At 46.8% G+C, this 26218-nt stretch overlaps 1 long non-coding RNA gene across 1 annotated transcript in view; it reads left to right on the forward strand.

The window, feature by feature from the left end:
- Nucleotides 1–1610: 1610 nt before the first annotated feature.
- LOC131259199 (uncharacterized) overlaps nt 1611–26218 on the forward strand; it is a 30761-nt gene continuing 6153 nt past the window's right edge. The window contains exons 1-2 of the long non-coding RNA XR_009178118.1: nt 1611–1950; nt 15980–16020. This is a non-coding gene — a long non-coding RNA (uncharacterized LOC131259199). The remainder of the gene's footprint in view (nt 1951–15979; nt 16021–26218) is intronic.

Consider the following 26218-nt stretch of genomic DNA (forward strand, 5'->3'; position numbering starts at 1 on the left):
GAAGTGAAAAACAAATGCATCAGCATGATGGTGGAGGCGGAGACATTTGTTCTACGAATGAAAAATGCACTCAAGCACCTGAAGGCGTGCATTTTCTTCTTTTTCTCTCATTTTCGTTCCCTGACTTAATTCTCGAAGAGTGGCAGGTGCATTAGCTTTTCGGAATTGAATTTCACATCTTCCTATTACACGTTAAATTAATCATGTAAAAGAAAAGGGTGGACTTTCTTTGACTATAGGCCAATTAGAAACTAGTAAGCGAGAAGAAAAGGTACGGTCAAGATGTTTAAAGAATGTCTAATGATGAAAAGAAGTGGAAAATGATTAAATCAATTATTACGAACACTTGAAATACGAAATGCATAAGAATAAAGAACCACAAATTCAAAACATTTAAAAACGATTGAGCATCAAATGTCTTGCACCTCCGATTCCTCCTGTAAATTTTCTTTAAAATATTGTTTTTGTTTTTAAATAAATTTTATATTTTTAGCTTTTATTCTACCTAAAACTAACTAAAAAATCCTGTTCACTCTGCCACACATTAGTTTTAAAATCTTTTTTTTTAAATGCATCCCCTAGTGAAGAGAAGAGAGGTTATTTGACTCGATCGTTCTTTTGCTTTCTCTCACGGTTTCTCCTACCTCTTTTAACCAATGCTTAGGGAAGCACCGAGCGAAAGAGAAACAAAAATGAAGTGAGGGGATACAGCGTTTAATTCATACGGTTCCCACTTACAAACTATGAAGTGAACTTTTTAAGCACAAATATTAATCCTGCTGTTATAGAAAAGTGTCTTCACCGGAATGCCATAACTAGAAAGATTGTAAACTAGAATGAGTTGATTTAATTTAATAAGTTTGCACGGTACAGTATTCCTACTTACCCGGCACATGATACTTTCCAAAAGTTGAATTTGACGCGTTAAAGACCAAACGTCGGACTGCAAACACTGTAATGTCAGAGCGCGATGACTAGCAGTTGCTCACTCGCCTTTCTCACAGTCACTGAAGTCCGTGTGCATGGCGTTTGCGCCTCGCCGTTCCGTTTGTTTGTTGATCGGCTGTTGTTGGGAAGTCCGCGTAGTTTTTGCACCCGCCATCTGAAAATCATAAAACGCGACGCGGTGTGCTCGTTAGCTGTGCGTCAAACGAATAAGATTGCCAGTTAGCCAGTTTTGCTGAACGATTCGTTGTAAGTGTACCTTCAATTCCTCGTGCGAATCCCCGTTCTGCAGTGGCTCATTGCTTTGGACGTGTTGGTAACCGAGGGTTCAAGGTTCCAGTGGGCCGAAAAGTGTTATCGTTTCGTGATGGCGTAGGTGAATCTACGCGAGATGTGGTAAAAATATCAACCTCCATCGATAAAACCACAGTCTGCCAGCAAGTGTTGTGTGATTCCCCACGAATGCCATTCAATATTTCCGTGTTCTGCTATGTCACCCGCAAATAGAACATCGGTTCGCTGTCAGATCGAACCAGTGGTATCGGGCAGCAACAAATTCCGATGTAAACAACCCTCGGTGGGACGTAAATATACTGGCAGGCGATAATCAGTGCTACGTGGTTGCCGCTTACGATTAGTTGATTATCATTTACAGCACAATACCAGCCCATGGGCATCGTGTTCAGTGCTGTTTTCGAAAAGATTCTGTATCAACCAGGCGGATAATCTTGTGTGGTTCGAACAGTCGGTCGGCGGTTGGTGCATTGTTTTGACATTTGTACGGACGCAAAAATCGAAATCGCTTCACGCTCGGAGAATTGGGAAGGTCGTGTTTTTTGGGGTCACAAACCGTAGTGAAACAAGCGCACGGGTATACGTTGTGTCTTCGTGTTATGAACATACGTGGAAGATAAATAATCGTGATTTCTTATTACAAAAAAAAAGATGAAACACATGAACCATCCAGCATGCGAGGCGATCGGTGAAGCAGGCTCGTGAGAAAAGGTGAGGGGTTTATTGATTTTGTGCCGTTCTCACTATCTCATTCTTACTCACTCTCATAGCAAACCTCTCTGTCGCTGTCTCTGTTTTCCCGTCTGCTCTTCTTCATCGAAACCTGTTTCTCGCACAATGAAACATTTTTACATGCCTCACATGGATTCGTTGGAGATGGTGAATGCAGTCACCTACAATTTAACATCATTCATACAGTGTGCTGTTGTTTTTGTTTTTCAATTTCGTACTAAATGGTGTAAATCTATTATTCCCTCATGAGCAGGTTTGGAACATTTCAAACATGTCTGAAATGAAAAGAGTTTTGTTTTTATTTTGATTCTTTCCGCTCATCTCACCGCCTGTTGGTGAGATGAACAGCAGCTCATCGCTCGCCGGGAAGCTGCAACCGCCTTTGTGGGGCTTTCAATTGTGAATCGAGTTGCAGCGGAATCCTTCATCTTTTTCTTACATTCCTTGCGTCGTTTCCTTTCCTTATCGGTGCAATGGAATGCATCCAACACTGCATCGTGTCTTTCGGGCAAGAGAAAGCAGCTGTGGTGAGCAGTGTGAGAAGTGAAATCTGTAACCGATTCCGTCTCGCAGCTCTCCGCGATGCAAAACCACCAAGGTGAAGGAATGGAAAACGGAACCGAAAATGAAGATGTGATACGCAACAGCATTTATCATATAATCAATTACTAGCTTTCGTTTTTGGGGGTCGCTTATGGGTAACCTTAGTGCCTCTCTGCATCAACATAAATACAATGTTGAGACGACTAATGCAGTTTGGTTATCGCCCGCAGCCATGTGAATGCACCCGACCTTTGCACCCGTTTGCAGCTGGGAAGATATATCGATTGCATTGATTGACCAAACGATCGCGATTCACTTACGATGCTGCCAAATTTTCCATGCACCATTCACCCGTCGAACAGCGCAGTCCATTCTCATCTCATGACGGAGCAGGCAAGCTCACCATTTACCTCGTTAGCGACAGGTCGTCGAGATATAAACGTACAAAAAGGTTTTCAACCGTGCCGGGAAAGTGGGTCAGCCACGAGGAATGCCATTTTCATGATCGCTCAGCTCAGCCACTCCAATTTCCCAACCGTTCCATTGTCAACGTGCACATGGGCAGTTTTTCCGTTTCTTTTTTTCTCTAAAGGGCTATCTGTTTGCCCAGCTGACCTCCGCACCGCAGCACGCATGCACAGCCATGCGCTAAAAGTGCATCCGAAACCCACTGACCCAGAGTCCCCGAAAAGCATGACCTGCGGAATAGATACGTTGTTTCGAGGGATATGCGATGTTTAAAACCCGCTTGTGTGCAGTCGCCGAACGACGAGAATAGCGCGAAAAGTGCATTCATGTGCATTCAAGCGTTTGTCTGCGCGGTCACTGTCCGCGGCGAGCCGGCCTGAAAACTGCTCCGAAAGGGGGTGGGAAATGTTGTGGCAGTACTGGGTCTGGCAAGGTACCGGTGCTCGATGCACTCGGACAGTGATTGAGGGGAAGAGAGCGAGAGAGAGAGAGGGACAAACATCATCTCCCTCCAACAGTGATGCACTTTGCGATGCACGTTTTTTCACGGCTCGCCGGCTACAGCAGGGGGCCTGCTGTGAGTTAGTATGTGGGCTAAGGCAAACGTGATTTTTCCAGTTTTCCCACCGATGCGTTTTGTACGCGAGAGGAACGGGGACGCTTCTCTCAGGCGGGCAGCGATGCACGATTTTTCCTCGGGAGGAATAAATTGCATCAATAATTATCTCAGTCGATCTTCTGAAGGGATTTGTTGGAGAGTTTCATGCTCTTTTGTTTGTGCCGAGGTTTGCCTCCCACATGCCCATGTGGGAGGGAATAATGTGGGCCGTATAGTTGTTTGGAATCGGATACATTATGAAGATTTAAAGGCAAACATTTGCTACATGTTTATGTTTCGGTAAAATTGTTTTATGGTTTACGCTCGTTGAAGCAGTTTAAAATTCAATTTTGGCACTTGAATTTACTTAAATTATACTCATTAATCCACATTGTTTAATTTGCGCTAATGTGCGACTGAATAATTTTCCGAGCACGATTAATAAAAAGGGAAGAGACGGCTTAAAACCGACTCCCCAATCATGGGTATCGCCACACCGCGGTACCATAATGAAATTTCTAAAATATCCTCATTATGTCGTAAGCTGAGAAGATTGCATAAATTTGGAAACTTCCAGTGTTTTGCTCTGCTGCCAACCATAAGACGGTTTAGCAAAGTCGCGGAGGAGTTTTTGGGTAAGTTTTTTTGCTACCGGCTTTGCATCCTTAACAAAAACGATGCAATTTTTTACGACCACCTTATACATGCTCGAGCTGCAGTATGCTCTTACTGAAAATTCGCCATATTTTCTTTTTGTGTTGCTTCCCATACTTTCCCCGGCAATTTGCAAAGTTTTCTTCATTGGCAAAATATCATCATAACGTGGCATTAAGCGAGTACACCAAGCGAAAGCAAAATCATCGTAAAAATGCTTCGCATGCTGTAATACTTTGTGAGGTTCATTATTTACGTACTGTGTTCTTCGAAATGGTGCAGAAGAATGGGGAAAAAAATTCCACCATACGCGACGGAAGACTAATCTCTCCGGGAAAAAGATCACTTTGACGTCTTTCCCCCCCGCGCCAGCCCGATCGATCCCGTACCCGAATTCCCACTGGCTCCTTTCAGTATACCAACTTTATTTTTCCAGAACTTCGTGCGTCTAACATGAATTCCGCGGACGGTAAACGCTAACGAACGGGAATCTTACACTTCGGTTACCCTCCTAGGAGCACCCGGGTTGGGCTTCGGTTGTGGGATTTTTGTGCTTTCGTTTCGATGTTCGTTTTATGATGCCACTCTTCATCACTTTTACTTTTACGTCACGGTTTTATGGCGCTACCTGGCGGTGGAGATTTTAGCGAGGGATCTCCATTATTTCAGCTCTCCCGCACTCTTGGGCTTCAGCGTGTGATGCTGGCTGGCTAATGTTGGCCTTTTTTCCAACCTCCTCCCCCCACGTGTTGGTCGTTTGGGGCGCATTCAGCTGTTGACCTCCGGCCAGGCTGATTTTGGACCAATTTTCTGCTGACCAACGCAAACCCAACAAAGCCTTGTATTCGTTTGCAATGAAATAGATTAGTTTGATTTCAATGTTGTTTCGTTATTATTTTATTGCGCGCCAATTATTTCGTACCGTTTTTTTTTTGTTTCGATGAAAAACACAACCAATGGAGAATTCCGTTGCTTTGTCGGTCGGACCACGCCGCTAAGTGAAAGTCCTTCTAATGCCCACCACGTTTGGCGACAAAAGCGACACCGGATTGGCACCGGAAAGCGATCCCCACGGGTGAACACTTTCAATTTGCCGACGAGCGGCAAAACTTTTCCAGCTTCACAGGAACTCAGGGTGGATTTATGGGGGCTTAACTAGACGGGCGTCATTTTCCTCCGGAGCACCATTTTCCTCGCCACTCAGTAGTGATTTACAGTAATTTGAGCGAACGAGGGATTCGCTGCCATGCTTCCTTCCTCCTATTTTTCCACCCAACATTCGGGCGGTCATTTTTACGATGATGTGTGCGCAGGGGGGAGGGGATTGGCCCGGGATCGATTTACCACCACCGTTTGTACGTCGTTTAACTTTCTCAACTTCGAACATCATTTCGCGTCGATGTGAATTTTTGATTTATTGCACACGCGCGTGCACGTGTAAAAAAAACTACACGCGGTACTACAAGCACACAGCGCGTGCCATTTCGGTGGCGTTCGGTGGCACGTGATCGAGCCGAAGATGGAGGGGCTGGTCTCTTGACGTGCTTCTTTTCAACGCGGATCACAATGAACTCACCACTGACCGTGGCCGGAGCGGCCAGCGAACCGAGAGGGTGGAAAATGTGGAGCATAGTTTTCCCTCGCCTCCCAACCCATCAAGCAGAGTATGTTTGACCGATGGCGCGTATTATTGTAACATTGGCCGTAATGCTGCCACGAGAAGGTGGTTGTAGCATCCGTGCGCGTTTGAAAATCGTCCACCAAACCGAAACGTATGTTTGCCATCGTCCGATTGCGCATATGAACGATGAACTCCATCGGAGAGGTTTGAATGTCGAACCACGACCAACCAAGCAAAGTTTGGGGATTTTTTTTTCTCTCTTTCACGTTTAAATGTTAACAAACCTTGAGACACGACGCCAAAGGTGATCTCTGCAGATGAGGCGATTCGAATCTTTTTTCATCACATAAAAACCATCAATTCAAACCAGTTTCTGTGTTTGGCTGTGTTGAAGCATATGCTCGACGCGGTGGTTTACACGTGTTAGTATGTCCAGCCAATTTACATGGCGGAAATGGCAATTCTTCTTGCGTTAATAGGTTTCTGTCATTCGAAACTCAATCGAGATATTGTGACTACTGGCGAACCTTCAACTAAAGGATCAGAAGATTTCCGCTTTTGTGCCTACTAAAGCTGAAACCTTATGCTGTCAATTTATGCAAGTCGTTTTATTACCTTTTGAATCCTCTTTCTCAGTGGTAAAGAGTTCTGTTTTACTCCTTTCACTCGTTGACCCACTTCCTGGGAACAACAAAACTTGAAGGTATCTCCGGGAAAAAGTAGATCAAACCGCGTGAGGTGAAGTAACTCAATTGCTATCTCCCGGGGGCGAGCACAAGTTCTTGGCGTGTCAATTGTACGAAACAACCAAAGCCCAAAACAATAAACTCTGGCCCGCGGGGTTCCCTGGGATTGACAAGTCAAGATATTCTTCTAATGGGAAGCGACTTCGGGGTTGAACCGAAAAGTGGCCCTTGCGAAAACTGCCCTGAATTGAAATCGTTCGTCCGTTTTTCCATGGGAAAGGTGCTGTCGTTTGGTGAAGGTTTTTCCTTTCGTTCGCTCCGCTGCCCTTCCGTGCTGCGAATGGATGGACCGATTAGGCCTCGGAAAAGGAGGTCACGGAGATTTGATGACCGAACGCCGGAGGCCTACTGAAATCGCGGGGGCCCCCATTGCAAAAGCGAGAACCAGCTCTCGTAGTGTTGAAATGCGCGTGGGCGCAAAGTGGCATATTTTACATGAGGGGGTGGAATGAAGAGAAATGTATGGCCGATTGATGATATTCCCTAGGCTCTGATTTGGCTTTGTCCCGATGGATCAATATTCATCCATGCTATCCTGCCCTCCGGCAAGGTTTTTTTTTTTGCATCTCCCAATCGTCAGAGCAATTGTTCGACGGAAAAATACCACGTTCTTGTTGGACCTGTTTTTTTTTCACAACTCGGCGGATATTGTCCCGCCGGTTGGCTTGATTCGGTAAAAAAGAACAGGTGAACAGGAACCGGTATGCCTACCTATGCCGGAACCGAAACCCGACCAGCAAGCACCCAACCAGCAAGCACCCGACCGGAACCGGAGATAAATTGAATTATTGTCTACAGGGAATTCTCATTAGCAACCGTTATCGATTGTGTAATCAATTGTGCAATCAGCCAGTTGGGTCTAAAATGAAATCAGAGGGAGAATTTTGAGTCATCTAGTGTAAAGTACCTGATACCAAAGTAGTCTACCGTCAAGTGGAACGCCCATTGACTTTACACTCAAGATACTCTGTGTTTAAACATAATTACTTTGTTTTGGCTTTCTTGTGGTATTTTGTTTCTAAAGCCTCGTGAAAAAACAAACTTATTTGCATAAATATCTAAATCATTTACTATGTTTTTCAGCAATCCCAGAATCTTGCCCACACCAGACGGAGAAATTGCAACTTGTTTCGAAACACATGTTGAATGATAAGTCATGGGTTCCACGACAAGAAGGACCGGTACTAGAACAGAGTCACACGAGTGGCGAGCGACCCATGCTGCGGTTCGTCCCACGTAGCTTTACAACAACGCTAAAATTAATCAGTGCCAGAACCTCTCGGGAAACATGGCCCACGACACGGCCTCCCTGCCTCGGAGGGCGGCCTGCAATCTGCAACGCGCGCGCGATAGATAAAGTGTCCATCATAATGCACTTTGCGCTACGGCTCGGTTGTGTTGCGATTAGGGTTCGGGAAGATGGAGGACCCCGGGGGGACACTCCTGCAGTGACACTTGGGGAACATGTCTACCCACCTCCGTAGCGCTGTTGGACGCCGTTGCCTTATCACCACCCACAGCCATGTGTGTGTGTACCCGAGAGTAAGTGCAGCGAATGCCCGAATGCGGCGACATTCATACATTAGCGAACGAACACGACAAGGATTGGGGGGGGACAAGAGCCAGCTGCGGCCGTGTTAAGCCGTTTCCGCGCGGACATGTGCCGGCAAGGGAGGTGGCGAAAATAAATATGTTTATTATTAGTGCAAATCGGAATCTGCCACAGTCAGGCCTCATCCCGGTGGAAGCCAGGCCAATCCAGTGCCAGAGGCTGGACAAGCAACAGCAACGAAAGAAAAAAAGGTGGCCAAACCACGGCCGGGAGCACACGGTGATGGATGTCCAGAGGCAGAGCTGACGTGAGTCAACAAACAGCGCCTGCATCCAGAGATCGGGGCGAGATGTGTCAATGTGGACATTGAGAACCGTGTGACACGGGCAGACCGGACGTCGTGGTGTACAATCCATCTAATTTCCGCTGGCATTACCCCCTCCCTGGGCGGGCGCCGGACACACTTTAGGGCAAGCGATGTTGTTACGATGTTCGATGATCGTGAATCCCACTGGTTCCACCGTCCAGGAATATGGGGGATGTCCTGGGAACGCGCCAGCTTCGGCGTGTTACGGGCTGTGAATAACGGCACGCACGGGTAGGCTTTGGGCGGACCACCGAAAGATCCGATGGGCACACACACACACACACATTTGGAGCAGCCCGGCCGGGACTCTCCCACCCGGGGTTCTAACCCGAACTGATACGGCTTAATAACCATAACGAACAAACGTTGCACAATTCATTCGCTCTAATCGTGTATCTTTCGCACACGCGAACGTGAAAGACGGACCGGGGCAGAATTAGGTCCGCCATGTGGAAGTGACTCGATTCGGGCGCGGCTCCAGTCCAAGGCAAAACATGCAAATCAAATAAATTGGAGAGAACTCCAACACTTGGCTCGGTGGGGAAGGATTTATCTCGTTCGCTCGGACGGACACAAAAGGAAGTGGTGTGTGTGTACGTTTGTGGGAATAAGGAAGGGGGAGAATGGGGGGGGGGGAGGTCTGTTTTTGGAAATAGAACGAATTGAGCCAATTTTAACACCCTCTCCTGGAAATGGGTGGAAAGCATGGGAGATGCAACGCGGGGCACTTGTGTTACGTCACGGTGTTGAAGTTAGACTTTTCGGACCATCGCGCTGACCACGAGGCGAACCGGTTCCATCGGGGATCTCATTGAGGTGCAGATGAGCGTGGGAGATTTCCAGAACATCCGAGTTGGAGCTTTCCACTCGCTCGAATGCGGAATGGAGGTCGGTGGGGACTGGAGTAGAACTGACGTAGAACTCTACATTTCCGTGAAATTGGGTTAGGTTGTGATTGCATATATTTAAACAAGCGGTACATTTCCCCATAAACTAAACTCCAGCAGATGATTTCAGGATATCTCCAAAATTCTGGGAAACGTTCGTGTCGATGGTTTTGGAAGGGAACACCCGCTGGCCGCAACACCCGCTCGAGACTTTGATTGTGCCTCATTAGCGATGATTTCGACATTAGGGGAGCGCAACTGGAGCTCCCAGCTTCCAATCAGCTTCATTCACGTTATTGATTTCCTGGCGCTGTTTTGTGCCTCCTTTTTCGACTCCAAACTCCCGTTGCGTTTTACCTTGTAATCGAAACGAGGCCACGGTTCTGGGAATTGCCTTTTTTTTTCGGCTGACGAACTCTAATGGAAATGGCTTCACGGACTCCGGTGGCTCCGCACCGCAAGGCTGCCGACTGAGCATCATTCAACCGGCGGCAGGTCGAAACCTGGTCGCAACGTTCGACGGGACTCCCGGTTTGCGGTCATGATTCGAAATGATTGAAGTGAACTCGAACCCTGTTCCCACGGGCTCTTTTCAATCGGTTCGCAATGAAATATGGATGCAGGCCGTACGAACCGAAGGCACCGCCGGCGGTCCCTCGTGGGTCGCAAACGATGCGTTTTAATAATTTGGAAGGCCCTCCACTCGCTCCCCGAACGGCACATATTCCCAAACACGGCGCACGGAAGCACCGCCGGAAGCCGCACATTAACCCGAGTCTGGGGCGGTGGGTTTGCTTAACCGCGTGACCCTTTAAAGCCCCCCAGAAGTGGGAATTGGTGGAAGGCTTTAATCACTCCGCGTCGATCGGAGTTGGTGGATGGTCCGATGCCGCAAATGCCCACGCACGCCGCGTGGTGTAATTGTGCGGTTGATTAATTGCCGGCGGTCTTAATGATGGTGTAAATGAGTATGAGGTAAGGACCGAATGTGCACATTCTCTGGGCACGAGTCTTCCAAGTCGCCGATGACAGTTCGTGGTGATTGTGCACGTAACAAATTGAGCGATGGTTCTGCAAAGGCCCCGTAGGCTCTGCGACCTGTGCCCCCGGTGGCGGCAAGTGAGTAGCAATTAATTGTCACAACTTTAGGGGGAGCAAACCATCATCGTTTGCCGGTTAACTGACCGTGGTTTATTCGGAACCTGCTGCAAGTTTAATTGCCTACAGTTAGCGATTGTGGAAATGATTGAAACTTGTTCCTGGATCGCTTTCGGGGGGATAATTAGATGCTGGGGAAAGCGTTTTCTCCTAACGTACGTTGTGTAACATTTAATTTGTTGACACAAACCAAATAGTCAGTGTTCATGAGTGTGGTTTTGTTTGCTAAAAACAAATTAAATTTAAAGGGCTCCATTGACTTGCGCCTTGGATGTTTAAGATGTATTTCAATGACTGACGGAAGTCTCGACGTGAAATAAACGAATACTAATCCCTTCCCCGGACGAGCCAAGGTCTAGACGTGTACGCATGCCGTTGCATATAATTTAATTCCTAACTCTTTCCTTACGTTTTTAACCCATTTAGGCGAAGATCTGAAAGAAGATAATGGAAATTTTTCCAGCCCATGAAACCGAGCTCTTTCGCGACAAAGTGACCGACCGGAGAATGCCACCAACCCAACCCCCTCGCACTGGAATGTCAGGAAGTCGAGGAATCCCTGTTGATGCGGGACAAAAACAAGCTTCCGACCCGGGATGTGATCGAATGCTTTGACTTCCCTGGCACATCTCGACCGTTTAACGACTCATGGCGGTCGTTCATGAGTTTGCATTTTATTTACGCTCCAGGTTGCGCATTAGCTATGCCCGCCGACTCGGTATTTACGTGCCTCCTCCCTTTGTCCACCTTTTCCACCCACCGACACGACTGTCCACAAATGGCGCATCATCTCCTTTGTTTGAATCTGTTTCCCAGTTCTTTTCTAAGTCTTTCTTCGTCGCGGGAAGAAAATTCAACATGATCGACATTTCGGAACGATTTATGCACGCGCTGTGCTTTATCTTCCACCACTCCACCTAAGCGCCACTGTTTTTACGCCGCCATTCGTTATTATTTGTTATTCCAATCAAGTCACGTCGGAACGATTTGAGAGTGTGATTTAAGTCAATGCCGCAAAGATTTGTCCTCTTCGTGTCCCGCGGTGAGGTGAAGAAAAAACCTAGGATAAATGGGGGGAAAAAACCCAAGAAAAGGGAGGACATCTTGAGCCCGGGAGGGATACCGAAATGAGGGGACGATTTAATGTGGTCGTTGTCGTTGCGAAAGCATCCTCCAGCGCAGGTGACATTGAGTGAGGACAAAAAAAAAGGATTCCCAAATGCGATCCATTTTGTTATTCTCTCCCCGCGGTGCATTGTAATCGATCAATCGATATTAGCTTTTTCGGTGAATAATCGACGAATCAATAATTTACCTCTCATCCAAGGAGTCTGTTTCACGCGGGACAAGGAAAGAAAACCTTCGCTTTGGAAAAGACAAGACAAAATGGTAACCGGTTGAACACGACTCGATCAGAATGCGGGAGGACACCATTATCACCTTGAGCAAAGAATTAGTATTTGCACCCTTTCTCACCCTTATCTTGCCGGGGCTCAAATGTAATTTGCACAGCTGAAGCTAAGGCTGGTTCGGCTTTGTTTTTAATCCTACTCCATCGAGGGGCCGAACGAAGGTTGCAAGCGGGAGGCAAATAATCGAAACCGGTTGCAATAAATATCAAATCGTTTGCATTTCATTTTCCACCCCTCCGGAGGGTGGTGGTGGTGGTGGGTTAGGTTTTAGTATCGGTCAGTGTCATTCGCACACCAACGCACGCACACAAGTGCATACATGGAGATAAATATTTTGCAAACCGGAACTGGATTGCGCCCCTAGTGCGGGTTGTTCTTTCTGCCCCACCACAATGCAAGTGCACAATAAAAACACACACACACACACTGACCACCGGTCCGAGCGAACCAACACACCGATGCAATCAGAGCCGAATCATAAACATTTGACGTTTGGACTGCACTTTGGACGAGGGCCGTAAAAAAATGTCGTTTTGACGTAGCGGCCCGAACAGGTTTGACGTTTTGCGCGCGCGGACGGAATGCAAAAAGTGCAGCTGCATTGTGGTTCGCCAGAGGGTTGTTAAAATAAAATCTTTTACGATCAGTTCGTTTAAAAGTTTAAGTCTCTCTCTCTCTCTCTTTTTTCATGTGCCCTTCGGAGGAGACGCTGTTGAATGTTATTACATTTTATGACCGCTTTTTTGACCACATTGGCAGTTTATGTTGAGCTTTCCTTTTAGAATGTAAAATCACCAGCGAAGGGCAGGTAACAAGCAGATTTGGTTTTATGTACAAACATACTGATATCTTTAGGCGATCTTATATTTTTAAAAAGGTTTTGAGGATGATTGCTTATACATTCTTTCGAAACACAAACTGGTATTTCATTTTATGGCCGCTTGTTTTCCTCATTGGCAGTTGGCTTTTACATTGAACTTTCTTTTTAGGATTCAAAAAGCATTCGAAGAATAGCTAACAAGCAGATTTTATCTTATGTACAAAAAGACTTATTGTGTGACAAAATATTTCGAAGGCTCTTGATATGATTCTTTACCTTCGAAACACAAAATGTGCATTTAGGCCCTTTTATCTGCTTGTAAAAAAATCCCCCGCAACGACAACTTGTACAACTTGTGTCCCAGGTAGCAACATTGACTGAGGGATGTAAGAACCAAACCCTACCGGGCAGATTTCCAATTAGTCCCAATTTGTGCTTGCGCCAGCGTCGTGGCGAAAAGTGCAATTTTCCGAAGTTGTAGAAAAACGAACACCAAAATATTTTAGGTCCTCCTTTGATCATGTGGAAGGATAAATCCTCCGTCCCTTATCGACGGCCGGACGTAACATTGTGGCGATGCCGATATGGGAGAGCATTTCCGCCAGCGCTCTGCATGCTTGCGCGCGGCACGGACGGATGGTTCCCAGGCCCGGTCGGGAAATCCGAACATCCGGCTTGATTGCGAAACAGTCGGCTTGATGCGTGTCGGGCGGATCCGCCGGCAGGAAACACAACTCAATCAATCATGAAAATCCAATTATTTTGCAGGCTACGAAATGACTTCTTCGGGCGGCGCGCGTGTGGGTGTGAGGCCGTCGGACGGGCCGCGATGATATGATGCCATCACGCCGAAAAACCCCTGCGAGCGATGCACGCGAATGATACGCCAATGATACGCGAATTAGCAGAAAAATATTCTACACCATACACGTCGCTGGAAAGCTGGCGAAGGTTATCAAAGGCCGAGGGGCGTGGAAAGGAAGGGCTCCGGTGAGGAGGGACCGGAAATAGATGGTGATATGTGTTTGACAGAGTGGGAGAGAGAGATGAAAAAAACGAAGCTAACAAACGAACTGCAAACAAATCGCAATCGGCAGCCGCTGGTTATGGATGCTTTGGGTCAACTTGGGAGTGTTATGACTTCGGTTCTACTCCCGAATGCACATTCAACGGCTAACACGCGGCCAGCTCGCAGCTAATGCAATCAACGGCGGCCAGATCGGATCGGCGCACAGAATCGACCGGAGCGACCGACCATGCGCTACCGGGTGCGGCTTCAAACTAGCTCTTAATTAGCCTTTTCCGGTGTAGCACTTCCGTCGTTGACATGCTGCGCCGACGTTTTTCCGAACACCACGTTGCGTGACCGGGCGATGGTCGCGAGGATTTGCTACTCGAGAGGATTTTCCAGCCCCACTTCGCCGTCGTCGGATCGTCACGTTCGTCATCCGCTGTATGAGGGACCACTCTGCCTGGTGTTGGTGGTGAAGATCCTCGCGAACCCGCGGTGGCCATGTTGATTATTCAACCATTCGCGTATGGTTCCGCAACCAGCTGCACCAGCTTGGATCTCTCGGCATGTTATTGTTTATTCTGTGGTCCGGTCCGCGGACTCGGGTGCCGGCCGGTTTGACACCGCGAGCACAGGATCCTCCTCTCCTCCGGCCGCGTCTACCCCGTTAATGACATTCGGAATTCAATCCGTCCCGGTTGCGCGCATTCCGGAAGCTCCAAGCGGGGGTCAAGCGCGCGACCCGGGGTTGATTGTGTCAATATTGGAATCTAACTCGCGGAATTTGTGCCCCCTGGTCGTCATCGTCGTCGTCGTCCTCGGCGGTGGAGTCCTTGCCAGGGCGTCACGATCGGGCGATAGGTTAGGAAGTAAATTTGATTGCGCCTATTTGGGTGGCCGTGTTTGATTTGCAGATTGAGGCGCAATTTACTGCGTCGTCCACGTCCGTCCGCTCAGACGTGGGAAGGCGTGATTTAATTTGCACTCCTTTCGGCGAGAGCGCTACTACTACTCACTAGCACTGAGCACTATCGGCTGGCCAATAGCTAAATGTTAGCATTTAACTGTCAGAATATCGTAAATAAACGATGGGATATTAGTTTTTAATCGACCCAGTTTGAGTTGGTCAAGTTAGTCTGTTCCCCGATGTTTGCCGAGGGATATGTTACTAGCTTCGCTTGTAGGTGAACGCCAATTCAATTTACAATTATTTTCGGTGTGCATTTGACCTTTGTGTGTTAAACTATTTACACAATTTTCGAGCCCATGTAGCCAATGTCCAGCTGCTTTTGCATTACTGTACAACTGTAAGTAAACATTTGACGTCCAACTAAAATGGTGTGTGCATGGTCGAAACGTAAATGAATATAGTTCAACCGCAACTAAACATTTAATACCCCCAATGTCAATGCACGTTTGTATTGCCCGGACTCGTTTGTTATCGTTTTATCGCTTTTTACAATCAATGATAAACAATCATTGAGTGGGAAATATTATAGTAAATAATTAGCTGCGGAGCACAAAGAACTTTTTAAATCTTCCAAGTGAGATATTTACGAACATGGCAGACGAAAATAATGAAGAAAAAACGACTGTAAAATGACTTCTAACGAAGATCGAGAATTTTTTTTACGCAGAATGCAGTTCATCATACAATTTTAATCTGGCTGAATTATAAATTATGTCTGGTTTTATTTTAATGATCTTTGCAAATGAAAGCAACGAAGCTAACCTATATCATGTAAACGAGGAGGTATTAAATGTTTCGTTGCGTTAGAATTATATTCATTTATGTTTGGATGATGCACAGATAGGTACCTTCATTTTAGTTGGACGTCAAATGTTTACTTATGGTTGAACAGTGATGCAGAAGCAGCTGGACAATGATTACCTTGGCTCGAAAACGGTGTGTAATGTTTATTTTCAACCTCCAAAAATAAGCTTAAACGTTTCCAGTCTTAGTCGAGCGGATTAATGTATACAAATTGCGTAATTTCCTCTTTAAAGCCATTGCTGCGTGGTGGTTTTCTTCTTGTACATTATTCATTCTACAAAAACAAACAAACTTGTTTTATGATATTCACAAGTCAACATCTTTTAATGATCGCAAATTATTGGCCGAAGATGGAGAACAAAACTAATAAATTTACCACTTTTCTTTTACTTCCAGGCCCTTAACTTTCAACTGAAGCAGATGAAGATCTAAAACCTGTAAGTTTCGTTGGGTTGCTTTTAGTAAATTCAAAATTTCCAACCGTGTAAAAACGTTACCAGTTTGAATTCATTGCTATTTCCATCAATCAATTTACATCATGCACGATTACGTTAGTTTGTTTGATGTGACAGCACGGTGTCACTGCAGTTCGGCGTTGCGTTACGCGTCATTTCACACCCCGACGTAAGCCCTGGGCCCTGTTTGTCCCCCCGCAGACCGCAAAACCTTCGAAATCCACCGAGCCGAGAGTGATTTGTGCATCCATACGACGTAGTGTCACTGCCAACAACGAGTCCCAGCCATCCCGGGAAGAGGCGAGGCATGGAGGGAAAGAAAACAATCGCTTGAAAATCGCAAAGTTTTTCCTCAAGTCAAGGGCCAACGCGAGCTGCGCCGTGTCAGTGTTCACCGAAATGTGACATCGTGCGTGACGCGCACGAACCTTGAACCGATCGATTTGGGCTCCGTTCTGGACGCGCGTTGGCCGAATGCAATGTTTGCATGTTGTACCGCGTCACGTGTCACGGCGGCATCAAACGAGCGCTGGCCAGTATTTCATTTCATGGTGGCCTTTCGGGCACGGACGTCGGTTGGAAGCATCCCATTATTATTCGTTTAGTATTTGATCGGGGGACAGGGAGGAGGTTGGTGAACACGATGTTAAACACGACCCGAGCACGGGCTGGACAACCTCTGCGCCGGTATGACGTGATACCTAAATGTTTGTTACACTTCTCGATGCAAATGACACTAATTGTTAGTGACAGATAACAGCACTTGAATATTTTTTCGTTTCCTTTTGACTTTGCAACAACTTTATCAGGTATCAATTATGTAAGCTCAGGATCGTTGGAAATTTCACCATAACGTTGGTTGAAATTGAAGTCTCTCTTCCGGCTTCTACATCGAACAAAACTTGGGACTTTTCTTGGGAGTTCAAGGTCGTAATAACGATTGTAAGCATTATGCACGCTTGTCGTTTCGTTTTCGAATTTTTCCAACCGAATAGACTCCATTCCCGGGCGGAAATCCGGAGTGGAAATTAAACCATTTTTACCACCTGTTTGTTTTCTTCCGACGCGACGGCCGGGTTTCAATTCGGTACGACAAACGTTCAATCAAACCCAAAGTACAATGTGTTTTCCCCACCCGACCGAAGGGATTCGATTTGGGAGGAGAAATCGTAAATGGATCGCGATTTGGATCCGCCGCACGCTGCGTTGCTGCCGCAAAATTTGCCACTTCCGGCCCTTTGGTGTCCGTGCGCGGCTCGCATAACCCTTAATGTGGCGCTCGGGCAAACGGGCTAATTTTACACCACCATCGGCGCCGCAGCCACCAGGTGTCCACAATGGGCCAAAGCCCGCTGTACACCGCAGCCAATCGGCGATTTTCGCGCATCACGGCACGTACACGCGCGCGCACGGCGGGAAAAGTGTCCAATTAATTGATCAATTTTTCCAATCCGCCACCGACCGCGAACCATGTTTTCTGTGGTGTAGGCCCTTTTAGGCCCGGCGGGCTGGGTTTTGCCACCGGGTTGGCCAAAGTGGGCCACGCAATCGAGGCCGAATGTCGCGGTTTTCTCCCCCGTCAATAAAATGCAGCCCGCGCTTGGGGCGGATTAGAACGACGAACCCGGAAAAGTGGTTGGGTTTTGATGTCTATCGTAACATGTTTTGGGGTTTGGCGATTGAGTCGTTTTATTATATTCAACCATGGTGAACACTTGCCGGTGGTTTTCCGGTGGAAATGGTGCTTAATACATCCTGAAGAAAAAGATTCCTATCATAAACCGAAAGGAACTGTTTGAAGTAAAGCCAAAGAGTATTGCTTATTGCTTCATGGTACGAACTCCGTTATTACGTTCCTTTTTCTTACCTCTTTGTGGGAACCGCTCGTCTGTTGGTGATAATAAATTCATACTTGTTTCGCTTTTCTTTATTTTTACATTACACTTACAGCCATTACTGTTACCCTAACTGGACGCAGACCTGGAGTTCCATGTCGATGAATGTTTAATTACACACTTCTCGACTGGAACCGGTCGCTCGCTTGCTTGCTCGCTTGCTTGCTGCACTAGGATGGTGCGGAACGAATCCCCAGCCACGGATTCGGACGCCTTTCATCTCGGCCTGGGTTCTCAATTGCACCCAGAAAAAGCACCAGGAGGGAGCGGGTTTCGGTGCGCTTTTGAAAAAAGACAACCCGAAACGGGGAAACATATCTGCCTTCGGATGTGTTCCTAGCATTATCAAACGAAACTGAAACGTGCATGTACGTCCATTTGTTCGAGTGTGAAATTGGTTTAGATGGTGCATTCCGGGGAACCCATTTTTAACGTCGCCGGTGGATAGAGGAGGCAAAAAAAGGGCAACAACTTCATGCGCAAAACTTCGTGCATCTTCATTAAGCTCCATTTGATGATGAAATTCGTTTCTAAAGAGCGTCAGCAAAAGGGGGGAACATCATGCAAATTGAAAAGTTTCTTCGCCTTCGCCAAGAACAAAGAACGTTTTTGCAAACCATTGAGCATCGTTTAATATCATCATTATGATTTTCGAGTTGTCTAGAAGTTGCTCAAGATGGATCGTTTGCTACCTTTCTATCTTTACAGAGAGTGAACACCCGGGGGGAGTTATCATGAGCCCGTCATGACTGACGCTCGCTGCTAAGCCACTCGAACGGACCCAACTCTCTTTCGCTACGGTTTATAAAATTACGACCCGGTTATGTAAAGGAGCCCGGCGTCCACATTTAACTCCCGCCGGACACCCGCCATGGCAAACAATTCGTAAATGAAACATTAAACCACCGTGTTTCGTCCGACCGTAAGAAAGGTTTTCACGAGCATCGCGCGTTGTGCAAGCAAACGTACGAAACGTCTTTGATGGGGCTGGCGCATTCGCGAACGGTTTGGACGATGGGAAGAGCTATCTTGTCGGCGGCGAGCGATTTATTTGCGGCCACCTTATTTAAAGTAGAGATCGACCGGGGGGGCTTCACAAAACTTAAGCCGACAAGCACGCGCTGCATCGTGGCCTTAAATCAAACAAACACTCCATAATGCACATCAACATTGGCGTTGTTTTTTTGCGTATCGGGGATTTTTGTTGTGATTTGTAGGCTTCATTTCAATACCTTTCGAGCATTTTCAACTCTCTTCTTCATCTGTTATGTTTAATCTTCTCTCTGTGATCAGCTGTAACGGACTCCGAACCGAAACCGGAATCGTGCGGGCTTCCTTTGTTCATCTCGTGACACACACATGCCGCGGCCAAAGTGCGTGATGATGAGATGCATACGGTTTGTTTGTCTTTGGAATCCGTTCGGGCTTCACTTTCTCCGAACCGCGGAAGTTGCGTCTGTTCCAGGTGCGAGATACGGGCGAAGCCATGTGTGTTCCGCTTTTTCGGATTCGATGCTTCCCAAAAATTATGATTCCATCGTCCACAGCCCACGTGGTGGTATACTGGTTTCACCTTTTTTTATTTCTGTCGGAGGACCCAAAACTTCCGGCCGGGAGCGCGCCCTCTTTCGTAACAATCGACCGATAGTTATCTTTCTGGTTCGTTTGGGCGCTCGATTGGCAGACAATGTTGTGTGCCAATCTTGCCCAAACTACTCCACCCCAAACCAAGTGGAACAGACACCAAACAGACGGTAATAAGTGTTTCATCTACTCCACACTTCGCCAAAACGCGGCAAGTAGCAGCCAGAAAAACCCTCTCCTGGGGAAGATACTTGCTTATAATTACCAAACAGCTTCATCTTCGCAAAGTTTCCAACGGGGTAATCTCGCATCGCCAAACTTTCAAACTCCTCCAAATGCCTCGCACCGACACTCGATGAATAGCGTCTACTATAAGACGTGCGCCGTGGGGTCGTCTATCTGTGTGTTTTCCCTTGCCCGTTTGATCGGTAGAAAAGATGTCGATTGTTTTTACCCCGGTTCGATTCGTTCGCTCCACTTGTGCGGCTTGAAGTGGCCTCTCGGGAAAACTCCCGATAGATCGCCGACGAAGAAGCCTGTTGAATCGCGTACGACTTCGCGCAAGTGTTCCGTAACACCCTTTTCTTCGTGGTAAAAATTTACGCTGTGAACGCTAAATGTGCTGAATCAATCGAACGTGCAAAGTGTGTTACGTCTTCGTCCATAAAAGAACTTAGAAGAGAGGATGAGTTTAAGGTTTATAAAAATTCACCTTTATTGCAATATAGATAATGAGCAAACCAACATTAATAAAACGGGTTTGTAAATGTTCAAACGGTTGTCAAAAAGTGTCTTTACGCGACCTTCAATGAAAAGAATGAGAGGGATTATTTTCGTTCGCGATGATGAGGCAGTTTTGAGGTAAAATTTCCCTTTGTAAAGTGTAATAAATAGAGCCGTTGATGGTGAGTTACAATTGCTCTATTTGTTCGAGCTGCCTTTTTTAGAACTTTTCGAAAAGTTCGTTTTGACCTAGTTGTGCGCGTTGGAATAAAATGATTGCCTTATATTTATTAGAAATTCAAAACTGTAAATTTGAAACGAATTTCAACTTAAAATTAATAAACAATATTTACCTAAAAAGCTTATCTGCAATTTGTAGCATATAAAAATAAAAAAAAGAACAGGATGATATGGAAAAGAACGCATACACGGAATGCGAACGAGAAGTAATAATATTTTACTCTCGCACCGTTTGGCGCGCAAAACCTAAATTCGATTTTGATGGATGAGTTTGTAGATTTTTCCCGATTTTCCCGCGCGCAAACTAATAAAATTGGCAAAATTCTTCCAGAGAACGGCACATGTTTGATGCGAACAAAACAAAATACTGATCCAACCGTCACTCGGCTCTAATCAATTCCTTTGCATTTTCCATTTTTCCCCACAAAAATCCGACCGCTGGCACTGGTGCGCTTAAAAGGCGAAAAATCAATTACATTCAATGTTTGCACGCGCGCATGGGCTAGCATTTTGGGGCGCGCGAAGTGCATTACAATAAAATAAAAAGTGGAAAATCTGGCGCGATAGGAAGAATTTTTCGGAAAATTGCTAACCCCCAGCATAGAGGTTTCTGTGTGTATGTATATCCCATCCCCCGTTGCTCGCCGAAGTGACCGCGCGATGTTTGCGTGATGTGTTAGATGAATTTCTAGTTTTTCCTGATTTTATTTTCTTGTTTCACAACAAACAAACCCCTGCACAGTTGAACGATCGCAAATAAATATGAAAATCTGATTTCGGAAAATGTGTGTATTTGGGGTGTCCTCGACAAAAAAATGATATTCCACCATTTCGTGCGGGATCGATAGGAATAGTTCCTATTCGTGCACGCAAAGAAGCCCTCAAAAATCGTCCAAAAATATCAACTACCCACGAGGGAGGGCGTAAAACTGAAAGCGACCGAGAAAGGCCTACACAATATTAAACATTTATCCATTTTGTCGGCCGCTCGGTGCTTCCGAGTGTGTGCTAGGGAAAAACTGCATCGCGCGCCTTCGCGACTACGAATACCTTTTATTTATATGGGTTCTTTCATAAGCATCGCGAAAAAAAAAGTACACTTTACGGAAAGCATATTGTAGATTATGTGACAACCGCTCATCCTTTCCCCCCGGGGGTGGAAAACAAAAACCCCGAAGTCGATCGCACGAATGCCATTTTATTTTTTCGTTTTCGCCTGACGTGTATCGAGTGGCAGAACAATGGAAACGATGAATTGTGGTTCGGAAAATGCGTCCATCAGCGGCGAAGGGCAGCACTACCAGCGACGAGTGGAGTGCATCGGACAAAGCGCAGCACGCAGCGATAGTGAAAGCCAAACCGCTGGCCAGAGACTGCCTTGTTTGTCCACCAGTTGGAGGAAACTGTGTGGAGGAAAATTTACTCTAATGCAAAACGATGCCAAGAAGGCATCCGAAGAAGCAGAGGAGGAAGGTCGCCGTCGGATGGGGAGATGAGCAAAAAAAAACGACGTGTGGCGGCGCCAAGGAAGCACGGGGAGGGCCTTCACCTTGACAGCGACCATAAATCCGTTCGGTGGCGGTTGATTGATTTATGAAGCCCACTCTTGTTTTTTTTTTGTTCCTCTCTTTGGCTTCGCGTGCTAACGTTCTTCGTTTTCATTTTTCCACAATGTGTTCTAGCAAACACATCGGTCGGTCGGTCGGTCATCCATACTTCAAAACCTACGCACCAGGGACAGCTATCAAATTCGCACCACACGCCACGCACACATACTTTGGGCCGGGCAAAGTTTGCAAAAAAAAAAGATAAACGCAAATGGAAAAAGTCATGTCTATTGGCATGTCATTGAAACCGAGAGTGGGAGGGAAATAAGGGGCGGCTGCAACAAACAAACAGGCACAAAAAAAAACCTCCCGTCGTGTGGCTGGCGGAAAAACCAAAACCCGGAGGCTACCCAATACCGCAGAACATACGCCACCCCCCCACACACACACACACTCCATCTCGTCGTCGAACGGTGCATGAAAAATGCATCGCCACGCGAAAACAAACATGAATGACGACAGCTGGGCTTGCCCTTTTTTCCACCCATAAACTATGCACCTCGTCAAGCGCGTCCGCCCTCCCCGGTCGGTGCACCCCGTTTCCCCACCACCCACCCTCGGAGGCGTTCTAACTCGCGTTGGTTCGCACGATCAGTGTCTGGAAAAATAGCACTCCATCGAAATCCACACCCCCTTGTGCTGCTTTGGCTGAGCCGCCAGGACCGGCTCCTTCCTCCTCGGCATCCGACAATCCACCTCCCGATGAAACCCTTCGTGCGCGAAGGTGTCTGGATTGAAAAGTATTTTGTTTTGTTTCACCTTGTTTAACACGGTTCGTTTAGTCGTCCTTATTAGCTCTCTAAGGGATTGATGGTGATATATTAATTTTTCCTGTTCGATTTGAAATTTATGTTACGTATACATTTCAAATAGATGCACAAAATTACTCTTCGGCCTTTTCGTTACCCAAATTCTAGCTACACTTTTCAACCCGCCCAGCGTACAACTGCTTACATATGTATCAATTCCGTTCCTTATTCTTGCTCACCAGCTCACGACGAACACAGGTGAACACATGGATGTAGAGTGGAAAAGTCAAATGGTCCACACGAGCGAAAAACAAAAAAAAGACAAAAACACATCATGAACAAGTGTTTTAGAAGCACTCGATACCCGGTTGAGACGTTCCACTGTCGCGTGGTGCCGGTTAAGTGCCGGAAAAACGGTCCACAATTGATCGCATGTCGGTTGCGAATTTTGCTTTTCTTTTGGTACAATTTTCCCATCCGCCGCCGCGGCATAATCTTCCACTTTTCCTTGGCAGTTTTCCGTTCCCGCTCGCCAACGTCGAGGTAACCGAAGTGAAAAATGGTTCCCTTCCTTCTTCAAAAAAAAGAGTGGTGTGGAAAGTGCTGGCTGATTCGCTTTTCACGTGCCAGATTTTCTTTTCGATTCCAACGGGACACCATTGTGCGTAACCGACTTTTTGAAAACACCCAGCGAGGGTAGTTTTTTCCCTTTTCCAGCCACCCACCCGGCGATCAGACTCATTTTCCAGCCCTTTGTTCCCTTTCGAACCGTTCGGATTCGTTGATGCTGCTACGCCAGCCTTTCGGATGGAACGATTTTGCTTTCTCTTCTCCGTTCTTCTCTTCCGTTTTTCGTTAAAAATTCAGATCTCAGATCCCAATGTTTCCCGCCATTTCCTAGTTTTATTTTGATTTTAAGATGTTGTGTTTTCCCCCAACCGGTAGATGTTTCCCAGGGAAAAACATTCCTCGCATCTTTCGCACATTTGCATCGCATTAGCTCTCGCCATCTGTGGCTCGCCGTTTGCCAGTTTTCAGCCCCACCCCCCACTTCCCAAAAGGGGGGGGGGGGTCACAAATTATCACCAAAAACTGCTCGGTAAAGAAGATTTTCGCGGCCACACCACCCCGATAATGGGGGGCCCCTCTTTTCTCTCAACGAGGCGTCGGCGCGTTGTTGGGGCCTGCGTTGGCCGAATGGAAAAAAATGGTGACGGAATAATTGGGTCGATTTCGCACTTTGCATCGGAAAACGTTGCGTTTCTCTCCACACACTTTTTTCACTCTTGATTTTCACCCACTCTTCACTCACCGGGCGATTCCGGAGCATCTTTTTCCACACGATTTGCTTTTTCATTTGTTTCCGTGTGTTTCCCTTCGAATTATCTCATCACCGCGTTCTCATTCTCTACCGCGAGTGTGGATCTCGTGTGTTTTCTTTTCCACCGATTTGCTTGCTTTCTTTTCGACCCGGTGTAAAGCCGGCCGTCGTTTGGGCACAACTTTTGTTTTTCGTTCTCTTTTTTTACTTTATTTTGCCATTTTTTGGGGTCGCCACCACGGCGTCGAAAGATGTTGATTACATTCCGCCCAACCGGGAGAAAGACCACAACGAACACGACGTTTTGAGGGTCGCCAGCGTCGTCGTCTTGATGACGATAATGATGATGGTGATGATGTAGATGGTGATAATGAGAACTGCCACCGTTCGGTGCCGGTGTCTGCTCGGGCCGTGGGTTTTCTTTTCACACTCCACCGGAACGGCGTGAGGCGCATCAAGAATTGGGGACGGACGGCGGTTGTGAAAAGAAAAACAATCTCAGCTCAACGGCCGCGGGTGGTCTCCGGGAAAGGCCGGCCAGAAACGCATCTTCACCGGTGCCGGTAATAGATGTCGCAGCCAGTGTAAGCGCTCCCGTGTAAATCGGGAAGAAAGCCCGGGGGAAGCCAACGAACCCGAAAATTGAAAACAGCTAGTTAACCTTTTCAAGCGTCGTGGCGGAACAAAAGGTCAACATTCCGAAGGAAGCCTCGTTTCTGTGGGTTATGCAAACGTGTCGCTGTGGAAAGAAAACCCCCCCATTTCCTGACGATTACGTCCGAAAAACATTCACCGCTAACCTTCGTGGCCTGGAAAAGCTAGAATTATATGCGACACCTGAAGCGGCTCCGGTCGGTCCGGTGGGAAAATCAGGTGACCGGAGCCCCGGTTAACCGGCGCGTGATTGTTGCGGTTAAGTGTTGTCCCGTTCGACGAACGCCGGACCACGGACCAAACGAGGTCTCGTCACCGGGGCCGAGGCTTTGAGCGTTTTGGGGCCCGGATAGTGGGAAGGGGGAGAGGAACCTGGCAGCATTCCGGTGAAGAGATGAAGAAACACATAAAACCGCAAGCAAAGTGTTCCTTTTTCATAAACAAAATTAATGCTCTCCACCAGGTGGGACCTCAAATGGGGCACAATTACTCCAAAGTGCAGCAACTTGACACTTCCTCTGGTCCGGTCCAATGGGAACTGGGCGAGAGAAATATTGGGTCACAATACAAGGAAAACCGTTGCGAAACATAGGACGGCAACTAAACGAAATTTACTGGTTTACGAAGCAGCGTTATCCAGAAAAGAATATCAAATATGAAGGCCCGACCACGCTGTCTAAACAGATCCCAATCAGATCTAGATCTTCTGAACTGTTCCGGAAAAAAAAGCTGAACAAAGACATCGAAAATCCACGGTGACACAACGCTGGATATTTGTGGCGCTTCTGGGAGCATAGATCTATTAACAGATAAGGGGTTTCGGGTCAATAAATCTAAAATTGCCATCTAAGCATGACATCTAAGACCGAACATTGTTTAAAAACAATAAATTTTAAATAGTACTCAAGTTGGTATCAACTACCTAACAAAATGAAGGCCAAAAACATAATTTTATTTACAAGATCATTTTCTGGTTGTTTGACATGAATCACTCGTCTGAGGCAAGATCTCAAATTGAGTCAAATTAATTCGGAATAAAGCCCACCAAATTGGAGTTTGTTGCAACTGACTGCCACAAAAACGATACCCACCATTAAACCTCTTCTCTCCCCCTCTCAGAGGCGCAAGGGCGCAGTGCGGCCATCCTCCTCCCCTCGCGCCCGTTCACCTACGACAAATCTTACGCCTTATCGGACAGAAGCGATCCATCCAAGGGGGGTTGAGAAGAGAGCAATGGCGCGACGTGTTCGGCAGCAAACATCGGTGTGGCACATCGACAAGCAATAAATAAATAAAATACATCAGACCCCGAGCAGCAGCAGCAGAGCCGGAGGAGTAAACACTACCAGCCACCACCAATTTCGTAATCAATGTCGCTCGATTACCGATTGCCGAATACTGGGAACC

The sequence above is a fragment of the Anopheles coustani genome, chromosome 3 (genome assembly GCF_943734705.1).
Source record: "Anopheles coustani chromosome 3, idAnoCousDA_361_x.2, whole genome shotgun sequence".
Taxonomy (NCBI): Eukaryota; Metazoa; Arthropoda; class Insecta; order Diptera; family Culicidae; genus Anopheles; species Anopheles coustani.